The following is a 15278-nucleotide window of genomic DNA, read 5'->3' on the forward strand; positions in this document are numbered from 1 at the left end:
AATCAGTATACGCTTATAATAATCAATATATGCTTATTGCGATACACATCGGCCCAAACTGAGAAAAAAATGTCTTTTTTTTTTTTTTTTAAATGGGGATATTTGTTATAGCAAAAAAGTACAAAATATTTCATTTTTTTCAAAATTGTCGCTCTTGTTTTGTTTATAGCGCAAAAAATTAAAACCACAGAGATGATAAAATACCACCAAAAGAAAGCTCTATTTTTGGGGAAAAAGGATATCAATTTTGTATGGGTGCAGCGTCGCATGTTCGCGCAATTGTCAGTTAAAGCGGCGCAGTGCCAAATGGCAAAAAAAGGCCTGGTCATTCAGCAGCCAAATCTTCCGGGGCTGAAGCGGTTAATGAAAATACAATATATCAGCAGAGATAATACAGATTCTATATGGATGTATACGCATCCATATATGTGAACGTGTGTAAAAAAACACACACATCTCTGTGTGTGTATAGGCCCGTACACACGGTCGGACTTTTTGACAACAAACATGCAAATTAGCTGTTTTGGAGCAACATCCGACTGTGTGTACGCTCCATCGGACAAACTTTTTCCGTTTTCATCGGACTTTTGTTGGCTGTGCGAACGGACAAACTTTCTGGCAACAAAAGTCCGATGGAGCAAAGTCCGACCGTGTGTATGCAAAAGCATCGGACTTTTGTACAAGGTACAAACACGCATGCTCAGCACCAATGCAAACGATCGAACTACAATACAGAAGTTGACCAAAGGTGGCGCTGGAGTCATTGAAGTCCTCTTTTGAAGTGGCGTCAGTACGTTGTGATGTCACTACGTTCGTGTTTGTTGTCAAAAAGTCCGATCGTGTGTATGCAATACAAACTTGTGGACCACGCCCTTTGTACAAAAGTCCACGGGAAAGTTTGTACAAAGTCCGATCGTGTGTATGGGGCTTATGATGTGTCAAGTGCCTTCTTGAAAAATCAATTTTATCTTGTAGTAAAAAAGTCTGTTTTATCTTATGGTGAAAATAGGGGGAAGGGACTGACACTGACATACACACGTGATGAATAACAAAAGAGAAAACAATCGTTGCTATTAATGAGCAAACGATTGCATACTATGAAACTTCTTTTTGTATGTTAGAGAGGCTGATGTTATTGTATATAAAGTAAAAGAAAAGGAAGAAGATACAATTGGTAATGAACATGGGTGTTGTCACTCATAATAATGAGTGGCATCTCACTCAAAATTTATACCCGCTGGTATCCTAGTCCAATGAACCTCATATTTACATAAAGTCCTAAATGTATCTCCTCCTCTGATAGGTAACACTATTTTCTGTACACCTTGGATGGCTAAACTGGAAACATCTTTCTGATGTATATTATTCCAGTGTCTGGCCACGTTGGTGTTGTGATCATTATGTGTGTCATATAGATGGTCTTAAAACCAATCACGCAACCTGCGTGTCGTTCGACCTGCATACTGTATGTGGCATGACCTACATGTTAAGATCTATACCAAGTATTTAGTGTTGCAGTTTTTAACCACTTCAATACAGGGCACTTAAACACCTTCCTGCCCAGACCAATTTTGAGCTTTCAGCGCTGTCGCACTTTGAATGACAATTGCGCGGGCATACAACACTGTACCCAAATGAAATTTTTATCATTTTTTTCCCACAAATAGAGCTTTCTTTTGGTGGTATTTGATCACCTTTTTATTTTTTGCGCTACAAATAAAAAAATACCGAAAATTTTGAAAAAAAAAATGTTTTTTTTGTTTCAGTTTCAAAACTTTGTAAATAAGTACGTTTTCTCCTTCACTGATGGGCACTGATGGGGCTACACTGATGGGCACTGATAAGGTGGCACTGATGGGCACCAATGAAGTGGCACTGATAGGCGGCACTGATGGGCGACACGGATGGGCGACACGGATGGGCGACACGGATGGGCAACACGGACGGACACTGATAGGTGGCACAAATTGGCACTGATAGCTGGCACGGATGGGCGGCACGGATGGGCGGCACGGATGGGCATGGATAGGCGGCACAGGTGGGCATGGATAGGCGGCACAGGTGGGCATAGATAGGTGGCACAGGTGGGCATGGATAGGCGGCACAGGTGGGCACTCATAGGCGGCACAGGTGGGCACTCATAGGCGGCACAGGTGGGCACTCAGGCGGCACAGGTGGGCACTCATAGGTGGCACAGGTGGGCACTCATAGGCGGCATCGGTGTTATAGTAATGGATGCCAATCAGTGCCAAACAATAATGCATGCCAATCAGTGATGCCCATTGTGGGCACTGATTGGCATCCATTATGGGCACTGATTGGCACCCATTGTGCTGACTGGCATCCCTGGTGGTCTAGGGAGGATTATGGATTTTATTACCTTTTCCCTGGTGGTCTAGTGGTGTCCCTGGTGGTCCAGTGTGGGCATCCTCGGGGGGGGCTGTGCTGATAATCGATCAGCACAGACCCCCCCCTGTCAGAGGAGCAGCCGATCGGCTCTCCTCTACTCGCGTCTGACAGACGCGAGTGAGGGAAAGCCGATCACCGGCTCTTCCCATTTACACTGTGATCAGCCGTGATTGGACACGGCTGATCACATGGTAAAGAGTCTCCGTTGGAGACTCTTTACCGAGATCGTAGTTGCCGGGTGTCAGACTGACACCCCGCAACAAAGACTGCCGCGATGCGCGCCCCCGGGGGCGCGCAGTGGCTCATAATCCTAATCACGTCATATGACGTCCGGTTAGGATTATGAAACCACTTTGCCGCCGTCAATTCCCTATAGGGCGGGCGGCAAGTGGTTAAAGGATGTACCATATTTATTGGCGTATAACACACACTTTTTTCCCTTTAAAATCGTAGGTGCGTGTTATATGCCGATCTCCGCTGATTGTGAGCGGAGCGGAGTGAGTGCCGCAGAAATACACATATTATGCCCTATGATGGACATAACACAGGGACTGGGCGTGACTGTGAGCTGAGCCGAGAGGAGCCGAGCCTAGCCGAGTACACTCGGCTATGTGCATATCGGCGGCACTCAACTCCTTTCGGGTTACGCCCAGTACCGCCATTGCACCTGTGTTATGTCCATCATAGGGTGGGACTGCAAGAGGAGCAGAGAGCAGTCAAGATACACAGGACATCCGGCGCTGTGTATCCTGGCGGCGCCATATTTAAACTGGAAAGCTGCAATGCCAAGGCTGCATTGACAATGACAAGACTGCAATGACACTGGACAAGGCTGCAATGACACTGGACAAGGCTGCAATGGCACTGGACAAGGCTGCAATGGCACTGGACAAGGCTGCAATGGCACTGGACAAGGCTGCAATGACACTGGACAAGGCTGCAATGACACTGGGGCAAGGCTGCAGATGGACACTGATAAGGCTGCTTTGATGGGCATTTAAATGTAAGTTTGTTTTCCTTAAACTTCCCTCCTAAACGTTTTTTTCCTAAAAAAGGCCATTGCTTGTATGGTATCTCCCTTTAGAATATGTTTACAACACAGACCCCCGTTTGATCCACAGCAGAAGGTGCCTTTAACCACTTCAGCCCCGGACGATTTTACCCCCTTCCCAGAGCACTTTTTGCGATTCGGCACTGTGTTGCTTTAACTGACACTTGCGCAGTTGTGTGACGTTGCACCCAAACAAAATTGACGTAATTTTTTTCACCACAAATAGAGGTTTCTTTTGGTTTTATTTGATCACCTCTGCGGTTTTTATTTTTTGCGCTATAAACAAAAGAAGAGCGCCAATTTTGAAAAAAACACAATATTTTTTACTTTTTACTATAATAAATATCCCATTTAAAAAACAAACAAACACATTTTTCCCTCAGTTTAGGCCGATACGTATTCTTCTACATATTTTTGGTAAAAAAAAAAAATCGCAATAAGCGTTTGCGCAAAAGTTATAGCGTCTACAAAATAGGGGATATATTTATGGCATTTTTTTTTTTTACTAGTAATGACAGCGATCTGAAATTTTTTTCATGACTGCGACATTGTGACGGACATATTGGACACTTTTGACACATTTTTGGGACCATTCACATTTACACAGCGATCGGTTTTATAAAATTGCACTGATTACTGTGTAAATGTGACTGGCAGGGAAGGGGTTAACACCAGGGGGCGCTGCAGGGGTTAATATGTTCCCTATAGGAGTGATTCTAACTGTGGGGGGAGGGGACTCACAAAAGGAGAAGACCGATCGGTGTTCCTCTGTACTGGGAACACACCATCGGTCTCCTCTGCACTGACAGGACGTGGATCAGTGTGTTTACATACACAGATCCACGGTCCTGCTGTGTTCCCGGGCAATCGCAGGTGCCCGACGGACATCGGGTGCCGGCAGCGGCGCGCGTGCCCCCTAGGCAGCCGGGAATGGGAGGACGTCATGTGACGCCCACCCAGGATGGGAGATCCCATCTGTGGGCATCATATGACTATGGGTGGGTAGGGAAGTGGTTAAATTGCAACCAATGCTGTTGTGGGTGCTTACTTGTATATAAACTAGGTGTCAGGGTCCTACCCAAAGTGGGGGCTCTGCGTGATACAGTTTTTACTCCTTTAGACAAAATTTCAGCGTAAATGGGGTCATTGGATAAGACTGGAAAATATTTCAAAACAATATTTTTTACCTTGTTGTAATCGCTACTATAGGGAGTAGAGAAAACAGGGGTTTGGAGAGTAAAATTAGTGCATGATATATTCCCTTTTCTATTGCTTATGTTATCTTTCAATAGATATTCTCATAGGGTTTTTACAGCAATGTTCATAGCTCTATGCAAGATAGTACTAGGGCAACCCCTGTCTTTGAAACGTCTAAACATAGCCTCTGCTTCATGTCTGTAATCTGTGTCCTCACTGCAAATTCTTTTCAGTCTCAAAAATTGTCCCACCGGAATTCCTCTTAGGGTATGTTTTGGGGTGACTCAAGTCTCCACCTAAAAGTGTGTTGCCTGTTATGGGTTTCCTAAAAATGCTAGTTTTCACCTTACCATCTCTACCTCCTAAATGGACATCCAAATAGTTAAAGGACGTTGAGCTGCTGTTGCCAGTGAATCTTAGATGTAAATTGTTGTCGTTTAGGTACGAAAACCAGTTATCCAAGATACCAGGCCTATCCGAGGCTATGAACAGCAGGTCATCTATATAATGACAGTAGAAGAAGGTATCAGTGTGACGGGGGCTATCACATGAAAAAATGTGGGACATCTCCCACCATCCCATGTAGAGATTGGCAAGGGAGGGGGAAAATTTGGCTCCCATCGAGGCCCCACATTTCTGTAGGTAATAGTCGCCGTCAAACATAAATTGGAAAAACCTTGGAATGTATACATATTGTTGTAGTGATCTGGGCTTTATTGTTTAAAGTCGCATCAAAGTGACAAAATCATTTTAGACCTGGGCGTCAGCAGATCTGATATTGATTTAATCAGAGCCGAGCTTCCATGTGTAGTGAGTATCCACTAATTCACCAGCTATTCAATTATTCAATTAAGCCCACCTCGTTCACTAAAAAATTGTATTGGCATGTGGATATAAATTCCTGTCTATTGCCTAAAGAGTCAGCTATGAGTAAGCACCAGTAGTTATGGTGTGAAACATGTCAGCTGTTGATTTCATCTTCGGCTGTATGGTTTTTAACCAATAAAGAAATCGTTGTTGGAGTGTGGCCATCCAAATTGAATTTTTTTCTATATAACTATGGGCTTTTATGCTGCCCCAACATACCTGCAGAAGTGTTCTTCAGTTGTCATAGTCCTTCAGAGGCACTCTGCAGTACTGGTGTCTTGAGTGCAAATCCCAAGTTAGAAGTCTCTACATGTGGGTCATTGTGTGGCCATCCTGATTGAATTTTTTTCTATATGCTACTTTGCATACTAAACAAGCACCATTATTTGAGGATAAGATTTTTTGTGACCCAGACACCTGAAGCGGGTTCTTTTCCCTGTTTAAGCCCTTAGTTATAGTTAGGGAACGAGGAAAGTATCATGCCTTACCTGTTGGACTGTGAAATGTCTGTTTTGCACTCTCCTAAGTAAAGTATTGAACCTTGTCCATGCCTGGTCTGAAGTTATTAAAGTGGTGTATCGCAAGTAAACCACACAGATACTATTAACAAGTGGGTCTTAATACATTGGGGTATGAATACATCAGCGTGGTGGAGTTGGAGAGTAGAGTAATGTGAAGACACATATGGTTACCTAGAGTAACAGAAGTTAATAAGCAGCCTGCCGATAGAGTGTACCTGTTGTAGGTGGATTGGCCTCTAGCAGTGAGGGAAATGTTGTCAGCACTCTTTTCGTCCAATGGTTTGTCTCTCATAACAACAGTAGCGGATTGCACAGCAGAGGTTCCCATCCTGTACAGAGGTATTGAGGCTCAAGAGTTAAGTTGAATGCACAGTGGGACACACTCTGCTACTGGGGAATTGTACTTAACGCTGGACAGGTGGTTGTGGAAATTGGCTCAGCGTGACCCTCCAGAATGCAGGTTGCTGTGAGTGTGTGCATTGCTGCAGGAAACCAAGGTTTGACTGGCAAACAGTTAATGGGAAACATGGAGAACGTAACAAACAACCCCTACACTACTGTCTTGCCTGCCCACGCGCTTAGTGTTTGGTCCAAGCTTTAGTTTGGGCTGAACATTGGCTGTTTGGATGTTCCTCTGAAGGCTGAACGTATAGGGCAGCCTATGTCAAGATTTTCAACACAGAGGAACCCTTGAAATAACTTTCCGGTCTTAGGGAACCCCTGCTAAAAATTACTATATCTACAACTTCTGATACATTAGTGTGATGGTCAGGTGGTAAAAATTAACAATACTCCTTACACGTGTGGTCCTCGGGAAAAATCCCCCCCCCCCCCCCCCCCTTACAGATAGCTAAAAAGATCAATGGTGTCAGTGGGATCTTATCTGAGAGGCAGAAATTGCTCATAAATGGTTTAATAGTGCTTGTGCATCACCACCATGCTCTAAAACAGAACAGTTGGCCGCTTACCAGACAAATTTATCCCACTTAAAGGATCATGTGCACATAAACAGGATCACATCTATGGGTTGGGTTGTCAGCCAGGCCTCAGAAGGTTTAGGATGGATCCAAGCTTATGTCAATCACATGGTGTTATAATAAAAGCAATGGAGAGTGCATTAGCAAATATATCAGAATATTTTAAAGACCAAAATGCACTTACAAAACATCAGTAGTGCACAGCCGCCTCCAGAATGGTCTGAGTGCGTTGTTGTCACCCTACTGGCTCCTTGTCTGAGGCAGATTTGACGAGAGGGCTTCCCTTGCGGTTAAGTGCCAAGCACCCCTGAAGGTGGGAACGGGGAATGCTAGACTCAAAGAAGCTAGGTAGATCCACTGGAAGTGATTTGCAGCGCAGAGGAATTGGATAGCTGTCAGCTGGTCTGCCAGGGCAGATGACAGGACCTCTGTAGCCCCAGGTGTGTTATTGAACAAGTGCAGTGACCACAGGCAAGGTGGCACCCAAAAAAGGAGCAAGATGGCAGGACAGGACTGAAGAGGCAAAGTCAGGATGAGAGCCAGTCATACACAAGAAGGCAAGCCAGGGTCATACACGGTAGAGCAAGAGAAACAGAGTCCTTAGAGCAAGCCAGGTCAAAACCAGGGATCAGGCAGCCGAGATGTCCAGAGGAAAGCCGGGTCAGTAACGGGTAATCCATGAATACAAGAAACACAGAAGCAAGGAGTACTGGTAACTGAAGATTATCCAGCAAAGTCTAAGTGCAGCCATAGGGTGTTTGGCGCCAGTTCTGGCAGAAGGTGTGCGTGAACATGCGCATTTCTATGCAAAAAAGCACGACCATGTAAAGTATTGGCAACTATGCCAGGTCTTTTCTTCAGCGCTTACACATCTTTATTCTTCTGACTCCTTTTCAGCACCTGCTCATTCTTACTCGGAATAGCACCCTGATACTCCTACCCGACGTGTTTCCTCTCAGAACGCATCGTCTGGGAATGAAGGCTCCCAGTCAATGTCTTCTGAGAAGAAAAGCGCCGGGTTCAATTATGCTCAATGTCAGACTGAGGACATTAAAAAAAACAAGTATTGTGGGAAGGAGCTTTGGATTTATGGTGAATATTTCAGCAAATATGTTTTTGTATGGAGTTCTGTTTTAAATCTCTATCAGTGAATGTTATTTCTTTTCCTTTGTTTACAGAATATCAGGCCTTTAAGTAGCTGCTGTTTTTAAGATAGCCGTTATGTCACAGCCCCTCAGGACCCTTCTTAGCTGTCTTCTAAGGATAACTATGGCTGTTTTACATCAGTCTACTCTATTTGATGTTGAGACTGTCTCGCTTGGGGACACAGATTATTTTCTGGGACATGTGAAGGATAGACACGGCTTGAAAACTGTTTACAAGAGCAAACACTTCACAACGGGAGACTGAGACCACCTAATCGGGATGAACCAATGTAGTTGGTGTAACTGTGCCCTGAAATCCAAGTGAAATAAAGTTTCTAGAAATTCTGTTGACTTGCATATTTTGCCTCTGCAGACAATTTGTTAGATTAATAAACACATGCATGTTTAACAAACTTCCCAGAATGGGGCCTCTGAGTATTATTTCTATGCAATTTGATGATACCAAATTACTGGACACTAGATTTGTTATGATGACTGTTTCTATTGTAAACTGAAATCTTTGCTGCTTATGATGTTTATACCATTTTCATAGATATTTGGTTTCTCCTTTTGTCATAAATGTCTGGGACTCAAGTTTGATTCCACAAACTATTTTCCTCTTCACAGATGACAAGATAATATCCAGGTCTGGTAGAACAGGAGAGGAAAACAAGTTTAATGCCAAAGGGTTGTCTCCTGGGCACTGGCTAAATGGACAGACAGCATTGATAGCCAAGAACTGAAACACAACTAAAGACTCAGGGTGAGTCAACGGGACATGGAAGAGTCCCTTGTAACATGCCGGTTTTGGCAACTTTTTTCATAGTTTAATAGAACCCCATGGAAGTCTTTACATTTTGGTGATTTTACTTTGGTACATAGTCTCCTGAAACGTTTTCATATGGACATAATCAGTACCATGTTAGTGTCAAGGAAATTGTATGCATAATTGTGCAAGATGTGCACTCGATCATAACAATTCTCAAGTGGCAACTAGAGGTCCCCTAACTTGTGTACGTGCACATAATATTTCTCGAGTGACAACTAGACGCACCCTAACTCGCACGTGTGCCCATGCACATGTGCATTAGCATGAGCGTGAGTGAATACTTGCCACTCACTTGCCTATTTAAAGTGGCTCCAGAGACCAGAAGATTGCTGAGGTGAACAATCTTGTGTTCCTGTGTATACCTGCCTGTTTGACTCTTCTGGTTCCTGATACCTTGTTGCTGACCCACTTGTGAACCGACTCTGCCTTTTGCCTGCTGTTGGGTTGCCTTCTTTGCTCACCTGATACCGACCCTGGCTTAGCCCTGACTCTGCTCTGGATCCAGTTCCTTATCTCTGCTGCTTGGCCATTACCTACTTCTGCCTGCCTGACCACCCGAGAACCTGCATCCTCCTGCTCACTAGCTTGGTTGCTGTCTGCTGTTCTGGACATGCTGCTGTATACCTGCACCTGCCAGTCCACTAGTCTGCCTGCTGTCCTGCACCTGCTGCCATGTATCAGCATCGGTCAGTCCACAAGTCTGCCTAGTGCTTGGTACCTGCTGCAAGTACCTTCCATCCAGGATCTCCAACCAGGCACCCCTGCCACTCCCTACCTGGTTATAGCCTGTCACCACCTTCAAGAGAAACAGGGCAGGTGGTGTAAAGGGAAGGCCCTCCCATCAGCTCGGCCCCAAACAGGTATGTGACAGTCACTAATTAATACAGATAGTTTTGAGTTTGGATGATAATCTTTATTAGCTAAATTAATTTATGAAAGATGCAAGAAGATGCCTTAAATTCCTTCTTAAAGTCTGTATAAAGCTTAAAGCTTTCATCTAATTACTAAGTTTAGTAGCCCCCCGAACTGTCATCAGCTATTTAAGGGAGGGGACGAGGATAGTAATATAGTAATTACATCATTGATTAATTATGGCCATAGCCATAGTCAATGCCACTGCCCAAATATAACCAGGTTGCCATTGATATAACTGCTGTTCCCGCCCCTTTTGTCATGTGACCAGGGATTGCTGGTGATATCAGTGGTTCCTAGGGCTTCCTTAGCAACCACTGACAGGAGAATGTTGTTATATATGGAAGCCATAGAAATACTGCTTTTATATATGATTTTTGTCTGTTGCTGAACAGGTGGCTAAATGGCCAAAATTCTGACTGAACCTAGGTTCGGACCAAACCATCGGCTTATTCCTATTCAGCAGATTTTTGTCTGAATAATGTCTGTGAGACGCTTTATGACTAAAGGTTAGGTTTGAGTAGGAAGTTTGAGTTTGCAGTGACACAGGGTTTGCCAATAATGTTGGCTTTTCACCCTTCTCCGAACAGGCAAACTTAACAGATTGTTTGCCCAGTTTTGGAGAAATTCATTCATTTAATGGCAGTGTTACAACCACCACTCAATGTAACAGCTTTCTGCTCAGGGTTCATGTTGGTTGTTAGAATGCAGGCAGCCATCTACATCCTAGCAACCAGTGTGCATGCCCATAATTACCATATTTAACCAATGTATCAGCCATCATCCTGTCCCTTTTATGTACAGTGCCGCCTTGCAGAAGTATTCACCGCCTTGGCATTTTTCGTGTTTTGTTGCCTCACAACCTGGAATTAACATGGATTGTTTGAGGATTTGCATCATTTAATTTACAGAACATACCCACAACTTTGAAGATGTTTTTTTGTTTTTACTGTGAAGCAAATAACAAATAGGACAAAATAACTGAAAAAGTTAATGTGCATAACTATTCACCCCCCTAAAGTCAATACTTTGTAGAGCCACCTTTTGCGACTATCACAGCTCCAAGTCGCTTTGTATAAGTCTCTATTAGCTTGCCACATCTTACCACTGGGATTTTTGCCAATTCCTCCTTGCAAAATGGCTCCAGCTCCTTCAAGTTGGATGGTTTGCACTTGTGAACAGCAATCTTTAAGTCTGACCACAGATTTTCTATTGGATTGAGGTCTGGGCTTTGACTAGGCCATTCCAACACATTTATATGTTTCCCCTTAAAGGGATTGTAAAGTGAATAATTTTTTTTTAAATAACAAACATGTTATACTTACCTCCACTGTGCAGCTCGTTTTGCACAGAGTGGCCCCGAACCTGCTCTTCTGGGGTCCCTCGGTGGCTGTCTCGGCTTCCTCCCGCAGGTGCTTCTCACGTTCATGCGAGCTCCCTCGCATGGTGAGAAGCACCTGCGGGCGCGATCCCGTAATACAGCCGGAGGCTATAGCCGCTCGCTGTATCACACGGCCCCGTCCCCCGGCGCTCCGCATCAGTGGATGTGATTGACAGCAGCGCGAGCCAATGGCTGCGCTGCTTTCCATCCATCCACTCCAGCCAATCAGCGGCCAGGCTGAACGGTGGAAAGGACGGCGGGGGCAAAAACTGGATTTTCGAGGGGTGAGGTAAGTAAAACAGGGGGGCGCAGGCGCTGTCAGATGTTTTTTCACCTTAATGCATAGAATGCATTAAAGTGGTTCTGCACTCAAAATACAACATTTGCCCATTCTGTTGCCTATAGTTAATATATCTCATAATGCCACCTGTTTTTTTTTTTTGATTCACCTACCTTTTGTAATCTTCAGTACTTTATTTCAAACCCCTGCGGCGATGGGCGGTCTCTTGCGGCGATGGGCGGTCTCTTGCGGGGATCAGCGTAATTTCCTGTTGAAGCCCGCACTGTCTCCTGTGATCTCGTTCGTGTAATCCCAGGAGACATTGCGGCTAATGCACCCGACATCTCGCGAGATTTCGGGTGCTACAGCCGACATCTCGCGAGATTTCGGGTGCTACAGCCAACATCTCGCGTGATTTTGGTAATTACAGCCGAGATCTCGCGAGATCTCGGCTGTAATTACCAAAATCACGCGAGATGTTGGCTGTAGCACCCGAAATCTCGCGAGATGTCGGCTGTAGCACCCGAAATCTCGCGAGATGTCGGGTGCATTAGCCGCAATGTCTCCTGGGATTACACGAACGAGATCACAGGAGACAGTGCGGGCTTCAACAGGAAATTACGCTGATCCCCGCAAGAGACCGCCCATCGCCGCAGGGGTTTGAAATAAAGTACTAAAGATTACAAAAGGTAGGTGAATCAAAAAAAAAAAACAGGTGGCATTATGAGATATATTAACTATAGGCAACAGAATGGGCAAATGTTGTATTTTGAGTGCAGAACCCCTTTAAGATGAAAAAACATTTACCTTTACAACCCCTTTAAACCACTGAAGTGTTGCTTTAGCAGTGTGTTTGGAGTCATTGTCCTGCTGGAAGGTGTTCTTTGGGTGATGTGATGTGTTGGGTTTGTTCCAGACATAGCGTTTTATTTGATAGCCAAAAAGTAAAAATTTAGTCTCATCAGACCAGAGCACCTTCCTCCATACATTTTGTGAGTCTCCCACATGCCTTTTCATAAACTCAAAACATGCCATTTTGTTTTTTGCTGAAAGTAATGTCTTTCTTCTGGCCTCTCTGCCATAAAGCCCAACTCTATGGAGCGTACGGCTTATTGTTGTCCTATGTACAGATACTCCAGTCTCTGCTGTGGAACTCTGCAGCTCCTCCAGGATTACCTTAGGTCTCTGTGCTGCCTCTCTGATTAATTCCCTCCTTGCCCGATCTGTGAGTTTTGGTGGGCGACCGTCTCTCTTGGCAGGTTTGCCGTTGTGCCTTTTTTTTTACATTTGGTTATGATAGATTTAATGGTACTCCTAGGGATCATTTGGATTTTTTTATAACCCAACCCTGACTTGTACTTCTCAACAACATTGTCCCTTACTTGTTTGGAGAGTTCCTTGGTCTTCATGGCAGTGTTTGGTTAGTGGTGCCTCTTTCTTAGGTGTTGCAGCCTCTGGGGCCTTTCAAAAAGGTGTATATGTAATGACAGATCATGTGACACTTAGATTGCACACAGGTGGACATCTTTTCACTAATTATGTGACTTCTGAAGGGAATTAGTTCCACCATAGCTTTTTATACGCTTTATAACACAGGGGGTGAATACATACGCTCATGCCAATTATCATTTTTTTTTTTTATTTCTGAAAAATTGTTTTATATATATATTTTTCTAATTTTACTTCACCAACTTAGATTATTGTGTTCTGATCCATCACATATCATTCAGATTAAAAAAAACATTGAAGTAAAGGCTGTAATGTAACAAAATTGGTAAAAAGCCAAGGGGGGTGAATACTTTTGAAAGACACTGTATATTCAGCTGTCTGCTGGAAATCTGTGAGTTGCGATGAGAGTCTATCGGGTGAAGATCGTAGGCGATGATCGTTGTTTTTGTGTTGTCTGGTTGAGAGGATCTGCGTTTATCCTAATTGATGATGGATGTACAAGGTACATGGGGATGTACATAGTTGACAATGGATTTACAAGGTGTAACCTTTTTGGGGGTCTTTTTCCAATTACAGACTTTGTCACAGTGTGTGTATGTGTTTATTTACTGTATTTTGTATAACATAATTCCTGGACACCTTTTGCATGGTGGTTCCCCCTCATCAAGGACAAGGGTCTGATATGCATTTTGCCTTTATTAAAAAAAAAAAAAAAAAAAAAAACACACATGAGCAGGCAGGAAAATGTCATTTAGTGCCTTTCTAAATGATACTTTTGCTGTAGTACATCGAACAGATGTGCCACGTCACTTGTAAGTTTAGGTTTATTTTAAAGATTCATCTTTCACTGATTTCAATGGAGTTCACAATTTGCAGATTTCTGGGGGTTTTAAATGAATGTACCTTTGAACCGGACTCAATGAAATTTGCCCATTACTTTATAACGCTTAATACATCCATTTTTTTTTTTTTTTTGTGACAAAATGTAAGGACATTTGGAAATTCTTCTACTGAATTGCAATTCGATTGGTGAAAGGTGTTCCCACATTACCATATTACTGAAATTAATCAATTTATGATATGCATCAGCTTGCATTTGAGAACAGTGTGACGTGCTTCCAAGTTGCTTCGTACAGTATGTGCATCTGACCCACAGTTGACTTTAATCAACTTTTTGCATAACTTGTGTAGCACCCCCTGACCCTTAAGGCGAGAGGGGCTCTCAGGGACAGGGTGGGCTAGGATTTCATTAAAAGTGTAGTTTTTGGCCATAATGGAGCAATGTGTACAGATGGGCAACAGTCACTTCTATATGCAATCAAAAAAAGTTTTTTTTGCCTCTCATTCAAAACTCCAGGGACATAACCAAAGGGGATCAGGACATCCATGGACTTGCAGATTCCAGAATAGGGGAACAAAAGCACTTAGTCTTCACAGATGGAGGACCTCTAAGCTGACCTGACATTCTGTGACTGTGGCTCCTGATTGCAAAGCACTTATTAAATTCATCTGCCAACACCCTGTGGAGAGGACACCATACTCCAGCATGGCATAACCCCCCTGTCTGCCGGTCAGTCCAACACTTACCCCATCTAGGTGGTGGGCAGTGCATTGCGGGCAGCGACTCCGGTGTCCTCAGCATGACGGGTGGCTAGAGTTGGGCTCTTCCGCCGTGCATGTCCTCTCTCCTCCTCCTTCTCCTAGGCATCCAATAGGATCGCCTTAAATTTTGGCCAATCGGGAAACAGGTCTCAGACCTGCTTCCTGATTGGCGGGGAGGAGATTTAGTGTGAAAATAGTGAGTATTCATTTGCTATCATCACACAAATGGGTGGGCTCGGAGCGCAATGCTCTGCGCCACATGCCCACCCTTTCTTGAAACCTATTAGAGCCTTTGGCTCTAATCACGTGCTTCAAAAAACACTCCCCTCCATTGGAATCCATGGTCCGGCATCCCTGTATGTAGATCAGGGTGCCGGACGCAAGGGCGCGGGGGGGTGCCCTCTGTTCATGGGCTGCCACTGTTCTGGACCCACAAGACATCTGGAGGTTCTCCGTGGCTCCTTAATTCCTAGACTACACAAGCTAGGCCTTAAATACAGGCACAGCCACATGGTCGCCCTCGGAGGCTGCAGGATTCAACAACCAAACAAGGGGAGAACTGAACTTCCCAAAGTTGCTCCCTGCATATTTATACCCTCTCCCAGCCTGCACCAAAGACAATAACCCTCCAAGATGTTGGCCAGGAAGAGATAAATAT

The sequence above is a fragment of the Lithobates pipiens genome, unplaced genomic scaffold (assembly GCF_037356315.1).
Source record: "Lithobates pipiens isolate NorthernLeopardFrog02 unplaced genomic scaffold, aLitPip1_a1.2 Scaffold_19, whole genome shotgun sequence".
Lineage (NCBI taxonomy): Eukaryota > Metazoa > Chordata > Amphibia > Anura > Ranidae > Lithobates > Lithobates pipiens.